The sequence below is a fragment of the Aulonocara sp. 'chitande type north' Nkhata Bay genome, linkage group LG18, assembly GCF_057382095.1.
Source record: "Aulonocara sp. 'chitande type north' Nkhata Bay isolate Kocher_YH1m ecotype deep benthic linkage group LG18, A_spYH_male_GT1.1, whole genome shotgun sequence".
Lineage (NCBI taxonomy): Eukaryota > Metazoa > Chordata > Actinopteri > Cichliformes > Cichlidae > Aulonocara > Aulonocara sp. 'chitande type north' Nkhata Bay.
Genome location: NC_141361.1, coordinates 5,017,739 through 5,026,195, shown reverse-complemented (window position 1 = coordinate 5,026,195; position 8,457 = coordinate 5,017,739). Strand labels below are relative to the sequence as shown.

Genomic DNA, 8,457 nt, shown 5'->3' with positions numbered 1-8,457 from the left:
GTTACACAGAAGAAGAAGTTGGAAAAAAGCTGAAAATGTTTTAATTGTAAATTAGAAAAACCTAAGAAATGAGAAAAGAACATTTAGAGTCAGAAAACATCTGAAAGAATATTAAAAGGTCATATTCTTTGAATCACTGAATGACTCAAATGTGATCCCTCCACTTTGATCCACACAGTTTAAAAAGTTTAAATGCCTGAGCTTTGAAAGACAAGATGTTGGAAAGAGAACAATAATGGCGACAATTTGAGGGTAAAATGATGGCTGTAACACTGTGGACACAGCAGCAGTTGAAAGAGAAGTGCTTAAGATGAATCTTGGGACAGTGGCAGGCAGAGCTCGTTAAGCAGGCAGGTGTGAGCCTGGTTGCTATAGTGACTGCACCCAATGGCTCCATACACACGTACACAGACATGCGCCTCACTTTTGCTGCTTAAAATGAACAGAAAAGTCAGGCCGAAACAAATCGCTCCCAAATGAAAAGTATAGGTCGTATTGACGAAATTCTTTCACCGTGAGCGGCAGCAATGTCCACTCTACCTAATTCTCAGTTTTCATGCCTGTGGAGTTTATTATATGGACGTGGTGACAGTGTAAAAACACCATGCTCTTCTGATTTTCAAACCAACCTTCTGAGCCGTTTTAACATTAGAGTCTATGGAAGAGTTGGAGGGAGGAGGCTGTGCATTGGTGACATTTATGAAAGAACCGTAACACCTAGGACAATAGTAAACACATTGGATGAAAGAGGACAGCCATGGCTACGTTTTGAGGGTAAAATCATACCTGTAGAGCAAACGCTGTGGACACAGCAGCAGTTTTAAAAAAGATTTTAAGATTAATTTTTTTGCTCCTCTCACTCTAGCAGTTGAGCTGCCTCACTCTAGCCCCAACATTCCGTCCCATACACACCCATTATAAACTCTGAAACGGGTGAAAAAACATCATGAAACTTAAACTGGAACTGAAGAAAAAGTATAATAGATATTGAAAAGATAAATACAAGTTGAATAGTTGAATGTCTTGTCTTCGTTTTAAAGTTTGAATGGTGGCTCTATGTCAATGTATGTGGAAGTAGATACAGTTTAAAGAGGAGGAAGTTGAATGAGAATTTGAAGGGTCTCCCCATTGAAATACATTATAAATTTTTGTTGAAAAAAGTTGAATAAAATTAAAAATATAAATGTTAAAAATGAGAAAAAATAGAAGCAATGTTGTCCAAAAGAATAGGAATCTAATGGTGTTTGAATGGTTTTTCTAAGTTGAACGGTTTTGAAGGAGTAGGCTTTCAAAAAACGTACGGAATAGATAATAATAATAATAAAATATAACTAGAAAGTGCATTTTCTGAAGAAACTGCAGTGTGAATGCTTGAATCTGAATGTATGCATTGAAATGAAATAATTACTGAATTTAAGTTAAAAATATTGAATGAGATAAAAAAAAAAACCCCGAATTTAACCTGAAAACAAAAGTGCTGAACTGCTAAAAGCTGAAGGTTACACAGAAGAAGAAGTTGGAAAAAAGCTGAAAATGTTTTAATTGTAAATTAGAAAAACCTAAGAAATGAGAAAAGAACATTTAGAGTCAGAAAACATCTGAAAGAATATTAAAAGGTCATATTCTTTGAATCACTGAATGACTCAAATGTGATCCCTCCACTTTGATCCACACAGTTTAAAAAGTTTAAATGCCTGAGCTTTGAAAGACAAGATGTTGGAAAGAGAACAATAATGGCGACAATTTGAGGGTAAAATGATGGCTGTAACACTGTGGACACAGCAGCAGTTGAAAGAGAAGTGCTTAAGATGAATCTTGGGACAGTGGCAGGCAGAGCTCGTTAAGCAGGCAGGTGTGAGCCTGGTTGCTATAGTGACTGCACCCAATGGCTCCATACACACGTACACAGACATGCGCCTCACTTTTGCTGCTTAAAATGAACAGAAAAGTCAGGCCGAAACAAATCGCTCCCAAATGAAAAGTATAGGTCGTATTGACGAAATTCTTTCACCGTGAGCGGCAGCAATGTCCACTCTACCTAATTCTCAGTTTTCATGCCTGTGGAGTTTATTATATGGACGTGGTGACAGTGTAAAAACACCATGCTCTTCTGATTTTCAAACCAACCTTCTGAGCCGTTTTAACATTAGAGTCTATGGAAGAGTTGGAGGGAGGAGGCTGTGCATTGGTGACATTTATGAAAGAACCGTAACACCTAGGACAATAGTAAACACATTGGATGAAAGAGGACAGCCATGGCTACGTTTTGAGGGTAAAATCATACCTGTAGAGCAAACGCTGTGGACACAGCAGCAGTTTTAAAAAAGATTTTAAGATTAATTTTTTTGCTCCTCTCACTCTAGCAGTTGAGCTGCCTCACTCTAGCCCCAACATTCCGTCCCATACACACCCATTATAAACTCTGAAACGGGTGAAAAAACATCATGAAACTTAAACTGGAACTGAAGAAAAAGTATAATAGATATTGAAAAGATAAATACAAGTTGAATAGTTGAATGTCTTGTCTTCGTTTTAAAGTTTGAATGGTGGCTCTATGTCAATGTATGTGGAAGTAGATACAGTTTAAAGAGGAGGAAGTTGAATGAGAATTTGAAGGGTCTCCCCATTGAAATACATGGGAAATTTTTGTTGAAAAAAGTTGAATAAAATTAAAAATATAAATGTTAAAAATGAGAAAAAATAGAAGCAATGTTGTCCAAAAGAATAGGAATCTAACGGTGTTTGAATGGTTTTTCTAAGTTGAACGGTTTTGAAGGAGTAGGCTTTCAAAAAACGTACGGAATAGATAATAATAATAATAAAATATAATAATAAAGATTACAACAACAATACTGTGAATGCTTTTCAAGCATTCACACTAATAATAAAGATTACAACAACAATACTGTGAATGCTTTTCAAGCATTCACACTAACTAGAAAGTGCATTTTCTGAAGAAACTGCAGTGTGAATGCTTGAATCTGAATGTATGCACTGAAATGAATTAATTGCTGAATTTTGAGTTAAAAATATTGAATGAGATTTTAAAAAAACAACAACAAAAAAAAAAAACGAATTTAACCTGAAAACAAAGGTGCTGAACTGCTAAAAGCTGAAGGTTACACAGAAGAAGAAGTTGGAAAAAAGCTGAAAATGTTTTAATTTTAAATTAGAAAAACCTAAGAAATGAGAAAAGAACATTTAGAGTCAGAAAACATCTGAAAGAATATTAAAAGGTCATATTCTTTGAATCACTGAATGACTAAAATGTGATCCCTCCGCTTGGATCCACACCATTTAAAAATTTTAAATGTCTGAGCTTTTAAAGACACAGTGTTAGAAAGAGAACAACGATGGCGACATTTTGAGGGTAAAATGATGGCTGTAACACTGTGGACACAGCAGCAGTTGAAAGAGAAGTGTTTAAGATGAATCTTGGCAGAGTGGCAGAGAGAGCTCGTTAAGCAGGCAGGTGTGAGCCTGGTTGCTATAGTGACTGCACCCAATGGCTCCATACACACGTACACAGACATGCGCCTCACTTTTGCTGCTTAAAATGAACAGAAAAGTCAGGCCGAAACAAATCGCTCCCAAATGAAAAGTATAGGTCGTATTGACGAAATTCTTTCACCGTGAGCGGCAGCAATGTCCAGTCTACCTAATTCTCAGTTTTCATGCCTGTGGAGTTTATTATATGGACGTGGTGACAGTGTAAAGACACCATGCTCTTCTGATTTTCAAACGAACCTTCTGAGCCATTTTAACATTAGAGTCTATGGAAGAGTTGGAGGGAGGAGGCTGTGCATTGGTGACATTTATGAAAGAACCGTAACACCTAGGACAATAGTAAACACATTGGATGAAAGAGGACAGCGATGGCTACGTTTTGAGGGTAAAATCATACCTGTAGAGCAAATGCTGCGGACACAGCAGCAGTTTTAAAAAAGATTTTAAGATTAATTTTTTTGCTCCTCTCACTCTAGCAGTTGAGCTGCCTCACTCTAGCCCCAACATTCCGTCCCATACACACCCATTATAAACTCTGAAACGGCTGAAAAAACATCATGAAACTTAAACTGGAACTGAAGAAAAAGTATAATAGATATTGAAAAGATAAATACAAGTTGAATAGTTGAATGTCTTGTCTTCGTTTTAAAGTTTGAATGGTGGCTCTATGTCAATGTATGTGGAAGTAGTAAGAGTTTAAAAATGAGTAAGTTGAATGAGAATTTGAAGGGTCTCCCCATTGAAATACATGGGAAATTTTTGTTGAATAAAGTTGAATAAAATTAAAAATATAAATGTTAAAAATGAGAAAAATAGAAGCAATGTTGTCCAAAATAATAGGAATCTAACGATGTTTGAATGGTTTTTCTAAGTTGAACGGTTTTGAAGGAGTAGGCTTTCAAAAAACGTACGGAAAAATAAAATATAATAATAAAGATTAGAAGAACAATACTGTGAATGCTTTTCAAGCATTCACACTAACTAGAAAGTGCATTTTCTGAAGAAACTGCAGTGTGAATGCTTGAATCTGAATGTATGCACTGAAATGAATTAATTACTGAATTTAAGTTAAAAATCTTGAATGAGATAAAAAAAAAAAACGAATTTAACCTGAAAACAAAAGTGCTGAACTGCTAAAAGCTGAAGGTTACACAGAAGAAGAAGTTGGAAAAAAGCTGAAAATGTTTTAATTGTAAATTAGAAAAACCTAAGAAATGAGAAAAGAACATTTAGAGTCAGAAAACATCTGAAAGAATATTAAAAGGTCATATTCTTTGAATCACTGAATGACTAAAATGTGATCCCTCCACTTGGATCCACACAGTTTAAAAAGTTTACATCTCTGAGCTTTGAAAGACAAGATGTTGGAAAGAGAACAACGATGGCGACGTTTTGAGGGTAAAATGATGGCTGTAACACTGTGGAGATAGCAGCAGTTGAAAGAGAAGTGTTTAAGATGAATCTTGGCAGAGGGAGAGAGAGAGCTCGTTAAGCAGGCAGGTGTGAGCCTGGTTGCTATAGTGACCGCACCCAATGGCTCCATACACACGTACACAGACATGCACCTCACTTTTGCTGCTTAAAATGAACAGAAAAGTCAGGCCGAAACAAATCGCTCCCAAATGAAAAGTAAAAGTCGTATTGACAAAATTCTTTCACCGTGAGCGACAGCAATGTCTAGTCTACCTAATTCTCAGTTTTCATGCCTGTGGAGCTTATTATATGGACGTGGTGACAGTGTAAAGACACCATGCTCTTCTGATTTTCAAACGAACCTTCTGAGCCATTTTAACATTAGAGTCTATGGAAGAGTTGGAGGGAGGAGGCTGTGCATTGGTGACATTTATGAAAGAACCATAACACCTAGTACAATAGTAAACACATTGGATGAAAGAGGACAGCGATGGCTACTTTTTGAGGGTACAATCATACATGTAGAGCAAACGCTGTGGACACAGCAGCAGTTTTAATAAAGATTTTAAGATTAATTTTTTTGCTCCTCTCACTCTAGCAGTTGAGCTCTCTCACTCTAGCCCCAACATTCCGTCCCATACACACCCATTATAAACTTTGAAACGGGTGAAAAAACATCATGAAACTTAAACTGGAACTGAAGAAAAAGTATAATAGATATTGAAAAGATAAATACAAGTTGAATAGTTGAATGTCTTGTCTTCGTTTTAAAGTTTGAATGGTGGCTCTATGTCAATGTATGTGGAAGTAGTAAGAGTTTAAAAATGAGTAAGTTGAATGAGAATTTGAAGGGTCTCCCCATTGAAATACATGGGAAATTTTTGTTGAATAAAGTTGAATAAAATTAAAAATATAAATGTTAAAAATGAGAAAAGTAGAAGCAGTCATGTCCAAAAGAATAGGAATCTAATGGTGTTTGAATGGTTTTTCTAAGTTGAACGGTTTTGAAGGAGATAGATTACAAAAAACGTACGGAATAGATAATAATAAAATAGAATAAAGATTCGAAGAACAATACTGTGAATGCTTTTCAAGCATTCACACTAATAAAGATTAGAATAACAATACTGTGAATGCTTTTCAAGCATTCACACTAATAATAAAGATTAGAAGAACAATACTGTGAATGCTTTTCAAGCATTCACACTAATAAAGATTAGAATAACAATACTGTGAATGCTTTTCAAGCATTCACACTAATAATAATAATAAAGATTAGAAGAACAATACTGTGAATGCTTTTCAAGCATTCACACTAATAAAATAGAACTAGAAAGTGCATTTTCTGAAGAAACTGCAGTGTGAATGCTTGAATCTGAATGTATGCACTGAAATGAATTAATTGCTGAATGTTAAGTTAAAAATTCTGAATGAGCTGGAAAATACAGAAATTTTCACCTGAAAACAAAAGTGCAGAACTTTTGAAAGCTGATGTTCACACAGAAGAAGTTGGAAAAAAGCTAAACATGTTTAAAATGTAAATAATAAAAAGATGAGTAATGACAAAAGAAAATTTAGAGTCAGAAAACCTCTGAATGAATATTAAAAGTTCAAATTCTTCTAATTGAAATGAACTTAAAAGATGAACAAAAATTCTGGAGAAAATACAAACTTTAATATACAGCATAATGTTTTTCAGACATATACACATGTGTATATCATGTTTAATAGTATTACATACATCAATTTGTTTTGTATGTCATAGAAAATAACATAAAAATCTTAAGTCATATTTTACAGCTTCTTTCTGAAAAGGACTAGTAGAATAAATAAAAATAACTAAATTAAATAACTAAATAAAAAATAATAAGCAAGATATGAAATACATGAAAATTCAACTTTTAAAACCACAATCCTGAACCTTTAAATTGTGTTGGTTTCTTAGAACATGGCTGAACAGCTGTTTCTATCGGTCTACTTAATCTGTCTACACATCTTTTTATTACTCATTCTTCTTTATGTTTTAATGTAAACAGAGTCCACACAGTGGTAAAAGAGAACTGTATAGAGATTTTTGAGTAAAGTCAAATGAAAGCGTAAGGTGGTGACACAGTTTAACACATGCAAATAATCAAATAAACACATTAGTCCTTTTTGTGAACATGGATAAATAAGTATCAATACAGCATTGTTCAGCCATGCCACTAAATGCTTTTTTACACATTGTTTTAACCTGGGCTCAGACACAAAGTCCCAAAATTAGTTAGTCCCTGACTTTGAGTTGTGGTTATGACTAATTATTATACACAAGGCTTTATCTATCTGAACTCTAAGGACACAAATATGAAAAAAAAAACCTATACTTACCAGCTGATACCCCACACTACACACTAGGTGTGCCATGTGACCTGAAACTTTGGTACAAAATCATCATAATCATTCTGTTAACACTGTTTTTTAACGCTGTTTGTGTTGCTGTTCAGCAGTTTAAAATGTTTTAGATTGGATTACATGGAATGAATTTGAATTTTCTTGGGGGGTTTTGTGTGTGTTTTGTTCTTAGCAGATTTTTTCTTCCATACTGTTGAATTCCAGTTACCACATTTCTGGTCATATGACATCCCGAGTGCCCACTTAAAAAAAATCCCCACAGTTAATTCAACATTAGAACAAAATAAAAATATCCATCCATCCCTCCATTCGCTTCCGCTTATCCTTTCCAGGGTCGCGGGGGGCGCTGGAGCCTATCCCAGCTGTCATAGGGCGAAAGGCGGGGTACACCCTGGACAGGTCGCCAGTCTGTCACAGGGCCAACACACAGGGACAGACAACCATTCACACTCACATTCACTCGCACATTCACACCTAGTGACAATTTGGATTAATCAATTAACCTATCCCCACAAAAAAAAAAAAAAAATATGTTAAAGAAAAAAAGGTTTGCTCTGTGATGAAATACTAAATAAGCATACATTGTACAGAGCACTAACAATGACAACAATCCTTTAGCCTGTTGATCAGAGAGAGGCAGTCATTATGTCCATTTAAAACCTGTAATCACAGAGCACATCGTTTCTGTGAAACTATAAAGTCCCATATGATCCTCATCATGTCCAGTGACTTCAGAGTGGATCCTCCCTGTCATCCGGCCAGTGTTTGATGTGTGGCAAGCAGCACAGAAGCAGGATAGCTGAGGACTTTAAAAGAAGAGCAGAAAACAGGAATATGTAGTTGTAAATGTAAATATCAGTGATACTTGTCTTGTCAAAGGGAATAAAATAATGAAAATGTTAACTTACACACTCATTTAGGGAGGATCTTGACACTGCACAGAGGAGGCACAGTCAGTCTGACAATGATGGTGATCTCCAGGGATGTTTTCCTGCAGCAACATTCCTGCCAACTGGCCATATGATCCAGAGTAGTGGGTTTGTAATGAACAGAAAGGTGTATATGTTAGGTAGTGTGCACTCAGAGCTGGTCCTAAGAAACAAACACATCCTGTAATAAACTGAATACCTGTAGTAGTGCTGCTGC

General features: G+C 35.5%; 1 long non-coding RNA gene across 1 annotated transcript; it reads right to left on the bottom strand.

Moving 5' to 3' along the window:
- Positions 1 to 6,573: 6,573 nt before the first annotated feature.
- LOC147307745 (uncharacterized) lies at positions 6,574 to 8,407 on the bottom strand. The gene is made up of 2 exons (XR_015126213.1): positions 8,220 to 8,407; positions 6,574 to 8,117 (listed from the first exon to the last, which is right to left on the bottom strand). It is a non-coding gene; the product is annotated as an uncharacterized LOC147307745 (long non-coding RNA).
- Between the last annotated feature and the right edge of the window lie 50 nt (positions 8,408 to 8,457).